The following is a 7,129-nucleotide window of genomic DNA, read 5'->3' as shown; positions in this document are numbered from 1 at the left end:
TTATGCTTCCCCTAATCAACCACAAGTTGATTATCAATCATGTTTCCATATGTGTTGAAGTAACAGAGCAATCGTATAAAAGTACATTTAAATTCACTAATTAACAACTAAGTTAATGGAATCTGACACAAATGAAGCACCTTTAACCCTCCTGTTGTCTTCATTTACGGGCACCAAAAAATATTGTTATTATTATTCATTTTTTTTAAATATTAAATTTTTTATTTCTTGCCAAATTTGGGGATTTTTTTAAAATAAAACTTTTAAGGGAAACTTTTAAGGAATTTTTGGAATTTTCTTCCTGAAGGTTTTGCAAATTGTTGTAAATTTGGGGATTTTTTTTTTTTTGCTGAGTTTTTGGATTTTTTTCAGACAAGGGAACAATATTTTTGGTGCCTGTAAATGAAGACAACAGGAGGGTTAATGCAGTTTTTCCACTTTTTTCAGGGATTAAACTAAAGAGAAATGTTAATTACTGGTAGCTATAGTTTCCATTCTTTCTGCTAAGTTAAGCTAATTGACTTCTAACTGCAGCTTTATATATAAAACACAGAAATCTGCTCGTCCTGCTCTCTACATGCTTCTGTTGTTGCTTCATGTAAAAGCTGCAGAGTCACTACTGTTATCAAATCACTCATGTTAAAGGGTTTGTCCTTGAGCGCAGCAGATGGTTTTTATACTTCCCCTAATCAACGACAGGTCGATTATGAATCATGTTTCCGTATGTTTTGCAGTAACAGAGCAGTCAGTAACAGTCCCTCCTGTCCTCGCTAATCTGCAGGACGTTGAGCAACATGTTTCAAGCCTCGAATTTATAGTCAGAGCATGTCACTGGATATTAATATTAACATTTTTGGCATGGCTCCACGCCGGCTCCGCATTATTATTTTCTGCAGGAATCCGGCTCCTTTTGTCATTGCTGGCTGGAGCTGCGAGGTGCCAAAGACTCCCTCAGCCGTCTAATCTCAGCATCGGCGTGCCAAGGAAGGTGCTTTTGTCGTTTATTGAATAATGCACTCACTTTGAACCTCATTATCAAACACTGTCCTTCTGTAATTCAGGGGCTTAATTAAAACGCAGAACATGAGAGGAATATTGAGAGAATCTTTCCTGTCCAGGTTTGTTTTTCCTGGAGAATTCATACGTGCCACACTGGAAAAAATGCTCCTCTCAAAATAAGAAAAAAAAACTTATTTCAAAGAACTTTTACCTTGAAAAAATGAAAATATCTGCCAATAGAACAAATGAAAAATGGCTTGGTAAGATTTCTTAAAATAAGATATGACATTTAGAATCTTGAGATCTCAAAATTAGCTGGGAAAACTTATTTAAGCTCTATTTTACCAGGATTGTCAAGCTTAGGTGTCTTAAAATGAGCCAGATATGCTTTAAAAAAATTGCAGTTTTTCACTCAAAAATAGATTTTTGCTTTCATGTAACCTCCTAATTTGAGATGTTTTAACCCTCCTGTTGTCTTCATTTACGGGCACCAAAAAATATTGTTTCCTTGTCTGAAAAAAAATCCCCAAAATCAGCCAAAAAATTCCCCAAATTTCAGAAAATTTGCAAAACCTTCAGGAAGAAAATTACAATAATTCCTTAAAAGGTTCCCTTAAAAGTTTTATTTTAAAAAAAAAAAATACCCCAAATTTGGCAAGAAAATTCTTGTAAATATTTTCAAAAAATGAGTGAAAATCTTCCCAAAAAATCCTGAAAAAATCTAAAGTGATTCCATATATATCAGTAAAACTTCTAATATTTTCTTAAGAACATTCACATAAAAATCAACCAAAATCCATCAAAATTCGCTGGATTTTGGTAGATTTTGTTGTGAATGTTCTTAAGAAACATTTTTCACATTTCTTTTTTTTTTACCAAAAAATGTTCAAAGATTTCCCAAAAATGTTGTAAATGTGGACATCAGAAATTTCACTGTGAAAATATTTATTTTTCCACATTTTCAAACTTTAAACCGAGTCAATTTTGACCCGCAGGACGACATGAGGGTTAAACTTATTTTGAGTTTTTAAGATTTCAAGATTGTTTGACTTAACAAGATATTTAAGATGCATTGTCTTAAAACAAGTCCCTCCATCTGCTGAAACGTCTCTTGTTAAGTGAATTTATCTTAAATCAAGTGGGATGGGACATTTTGACTAAAAATAAGACAAATAGACTTGGTAAGATGGTGAGGTTTTGCAGTGCATGTGTCTTTGCTGTATTTTCATACGCGTCTTGATGGGGAGGATATAGTGCACCGTTAGATAATCAGCTTAACTGGCCATGCTTGTGCTGATAATGCTTGAATTAAGCGCTCTGGTTTCAGCGTGGAGGCGCTCATGCAGCAGACTGCCAGTGTGTGCACACAGTCTGAGAAGATTAGGCCGAGAGGGGCCTCCTTTGAAGGCGGCCATGCAGACGGCTAATTTGAGAGTGAATAGCCATTTTCTTTGGCCTGGCTGTTTGGTAGAGCCGTCTCTCTTTCTCGCTCTCCAGTGAATTAAAAAGAAAGTCTGGTGTGAGGTGCTGGAGCCCCGCCAGGAGCCTCACTTGTCCCCAGAAGTGGGACGCTATTCTGACCACTTGCTTAAGAGGAATGAGGCCCTCCACTCATTAAGAGCAGAGATTCTTTCCTCTCAAAGCCCCATTTAGCAGCTTCGTCATCACCTCAGACGCCACCTTCCCGACCACAACTCCAACACTCTCATCCCTTACTGCTGTAATTATGCTCTTATTGCCGCCACACCTGCCCCCTCAGTTTAACCTTTTTATTTTAGGCAAGGCAAGTTTATTTGTACAGTACACTTCATATCCAAGACAATTCAAAGTGCTTTACATAAAACATTAACCCTCGTGTCGTCCTGCGGGTCAGAATTGATCCGTTTTAAAGTTTGAAAATGTGGGAAAAGAAACATATTTTCACAGTGAAACTTCTGATGTCCACATTTTCAACATTTTTGGGAAATCTTTGAACATTTTTTGATGGAAAAAAAGAAATGTAAAAACAATGTTTCTGAAGAACATTTTAAAAAATGTAAAAAAATTTATCTGAATGTTCTTAAAGAAAATATTAGAAGTTTTACTGATATATATGGAATCACTAGATATTTTTAGGATTTTTTTTGAAGATGTTTACTCATTTTTTGAAAATATTTAAGAATTTTCTTGCCAAATTTGGCAGATTTTCATAAAATAAAACTTTTAAGGGAAACTTTTAAGGAATTATTGTAATTTTCTTCATGAAGGTTTTGCAAATTTTCAGAAATTTGTGGAATTTTTTTGCTGATTTTATGCAACAAAGCGACTTTTAATTCTGTTGATGTTTCTGAGTTGGTAAAAAGCTGCTTTGGTGACAGCTTTGATGTGGCTGTTAAAAGTCAAATCTGAGTCTATTAACACTCCAAGGTCACCAACTTGGTCGGTGGTTTTAAGAGCCCAAATCTCAAGATGTTTACGAATGCCAACCCTCTTCTCTTTACTACCAAACAGAATAATCTCAGTTTTATCTTCATTTAATTGGAGAAAATTCGCTCTCATTCAGGTGTTTCTTTGCTCCAGACAGTAAGTCTGTTGGGTTGCAGTCGTCTGGTGACAGAGACACATATAGTTGTGTATCGTCTGCATAATTTTCCAGCACATAAAGAAGCCAGATCTGCTCTGTAAGATCCTCTCCGGTTCCCTCGAGGCTCCTGAACGGCCTCCACACCCACGGTGCCAGGGCAGATTAAGCCCCTCGGCGTTCTCTTTGGCCAGATCTCAGTGTTACATAAACCCCCTGGAGCACGCTGGTGACTCTCAGAAGCTCTTCCTGTCGTGCTCAAAAGGCAGGACACGGCCGGCTGAGCTCACCGAGACGGCAGGTGTTTACAATACGGTTCTGTCACCGGGGGTGGACGGTCGGCTAAAGGCTAATGCTACACGACAGTTCAACGTTTGAGACTCTGAGGAGGATGAGGAGGGTCAGTTCACCAGAGAAGTAACGGGAACTGCGAGGATGCAAAAACTCTGAAAAAGCAAATCCTGCTGGTTGACCTTTAGATGCGTGTAGGTGAACGTTTCCACCTGGTGGGAGGTAAAGCACCGCAGGAATTCTCAGAGGGCGTCGGTTCACCTTCAGTTCACTCGGCTGCACTTTTTCTGCAACTCTGCAAGGTCTAAATCTCTACGTTTGCTTTGATTCACGCCATGATACACTGGAAAAAATGCCCCTCTCAAAACAAGAAAAAAAAATTATTTCAAAGAACTTTTACATTGAAATAAGTGAAAAAATCTGCCAATAGAACAAGTGAAAAATGGCTTGGTAAGATTTCTTGAAATAAGATATGATATTTAGAATATTGAGATCTTAAAATTAGCTGGGAAAACTTATTTTAAGCTCTATTTTACCAGGATTGTCAAGCTTAGGTGTCTTAAAATAAGCCAGATATGCTTAAAAAAAAAAGGCAGTTTTTCACTCAAAAATAGATTTTTGCTTTCATGTAACCTCCTAATTTGAGATGTTTTAACCCTCCTGTTGTCCTCATTTATGGGCACCAAAAAATATTGTTTCCTTGACTGAAAAAAATTCAAAAAAATCTGCAATAAAGTTCCCCAAATTTCTGAAAATTTGCAAAACCTTCAGGAAGAAAATTACAATAATTCCTTTAAAGTTTCCCTTAAAAGTTTTATTTTAAAAAAATTCCCCCAAATTTGGCAAGAAAATTCTTCAAAATATATAAAGTGATTATATATATTAATAAACTTGTAATATTTTCTTAAGAACATTCACATAAAAATCAACCAAAATCCAGAGAACTTCGCTGGATTTTTCTTAAGAAACATTTTTAAAATTTCTTTGTTTCCACCAAAAATGTTCAAAAATTTCCCAAAAATGTTGAAAATGTGGACATCAGAAGTTTCACTGTGGAAATATATTTTTTTTCCACATTTTCAAACTTTAAAACGGGTCAATTTGACCCACAGGACGACACGAGGGTTAAACTTATTTGAGTTTTCTTGTAATATTCAACTCAAAACAAGATCATTTCAAGATTGTTTGACTTAACAAGATATTTAAGATGCATTGTCTTAAAACAAGTCCCTCCATCCGCTGAAATGTCTCTTGTTAAGTGAATTTATCTTAAATCAAGTGGGATGAGACATTTTGACTAAAAATAAGACAAATAGACGGTAAGATTTTGAGTTTTTGCAGTGTACAGCTTCATTGTGCAGGCTCAGTAACAAAACACAGAATTTTTATGCAATATTATCATCACATCACCCACAATATAATGATGTTTGGAGAGTGGAGCTCAATTTCATAGAGAAATACTTCACAAGTCAGTTCTTGTTGGTTAATTTTGGTCATTTCAGGGGATTTTTTTTGCCTCAGTTTCATGTAATGAGCTGAAACCTGAGCCTCCTCCTGGTCCGGCAGCGCAGAGACGAGGATGTGCACATGGTTATTAATATACACAGCAGCAGGCATACTGTTGGGCGATGTGGGTCAAACGTGCCGAGTGCACGTGAGCGAGGCAGAGTAAACCCCACCTCCCTCACGTCCTGACATCGGGGGCTGGTGGGGCATCTTGAATCAGTCAGAAACAGCCTCTGGTCTGTCTACAAGCGACGTGAGTCCTCAGAGAAATGAAGCGTACATGATGGAAGCAGATTTCTTTATGGACATTTTAGCTGTACAATCACTGCTTTTAATGCAAGAGAAACAATGCACATGCTCCTGGTCTGGGTTCCAGTTTCCCCACTTTAACCCTCCTCGTCTTCATTTATGGGCACCAAAAAATATTGTTTCCTTGTCTGAAAAAAATCCAAAAATTCTGCAAAAAAATTCCCCAAATTTATGAAAATTTGCAAAACCTTCAGGAAGAAAATTCCAATAATTCCTTAAAAGTTTCCCTTGAGAGTTTTATTTTTAAAAATTCTCCCAAATTTGGCAAGAAAATTCTTGTAAATATTTTTTTAAAAATGAGTAAAAATCTTCCAAAAAAAATCCTAAAAATATCTAAAGTGATTCCATATATATCAGTAAAACTTCTAATATTTTCTTTAAGAACATTCACATAAAAATCACCCAAAATCCAGTGAATTTCTTAAGAAACATTTTTAACATTTCTTTTTTTGCACCAAAAAATGTTCAAAGATTTCCCAAAAATGTTGAAAATGTGGACATCAGAAGTTTCACTGTGAAAATATTTATTTTTCCCACATTTTCAAACGGGTCAGTTTTGACCCACAGGACGACACGATGGTTAATGGATGATAAAAGTTACTGTGCTTGTTTCCAAAAGAGATTCTTGACAGACACAGTGTACCGCTGAACTTGCTCTACATGCTCAGCTCCGTGCACTCAATGTTCTCTCAGCATGTTCTGTCACACTTTCTATTTTAATGTCAGTCTTGCTCAAAAAAACATTTTCTGTGTCTTTAAGGGTTTATCAAGCTGAACATAAACTCCACAATCTCATATAAACCACAAAAGTACATTTAACCCTCGTGTCGTCCTGCAGGTCAAAATTGATCCGTTTTAAAGTTTGAAAATGTGGAAAAAATATATTTTCACAGTGAAACTTCTGATGTCCACATTTTCAACATTTCTGGGAAATTTTGGAACATTTTTTGGTGGAAAAAAGAAAATGTTGAAAAAAAATGTTTCTTAAGAACATTCACAAAAAATCAACCAAAATCCAGCAAATTTCACTGGATTTTGGTTGATTTTTTGTGAATGTTCTTCAAGAAAACATTAGAAGTTTTACTGATATATATGGAATCACTTTAGATATTTTTAGGATTTTTTTGGGAAGATTTTTACTCATTTTTTAAAAAATATTTACAAGAATTTTCTTGCCAAATTTGGGGGATTTATTTGAAATAAAATTTTTAAAGGAAACTTTGAAGGAATTATTGTAATTTTCTTCCTGAAGGTTTTGCAAATTTTCAGAAACTTGGGGAATTTTTTTGCTGAATTTTTGGATTTTTTTCAGACAAGGAAATAATATTTTTTGGTGCTCGTAAATGAGGACAACAGGAGGGTTACATTCACTAAATAACAATTAAGTTTATGAAATCTGACACAAATGAAGCACTTTTAACTCTAGTGAAGCTGCAGAAACAATGATGAAGAGACTTATTTTCT

The sequence above is a fragment of the Amphiprion ocellaris genome, chromosome 18, assembly GCF_022539595.1.
Source record: "Amphiprion ocellaris isolate individual 3 ecotype Okinawa chromosome 18, ASM2253959v1, whole genome shotgun sequence".
NCBI lineage: Eukaryota > Metazoa > Chordata > Actinopteri > Pomacentridae > Amphiprion > Amphiprion ocellaris.
The sequence above is the reverse complement of the archived record's forward strand: the minus strand, read 5'-3'. Positions refer to the sequence as shown.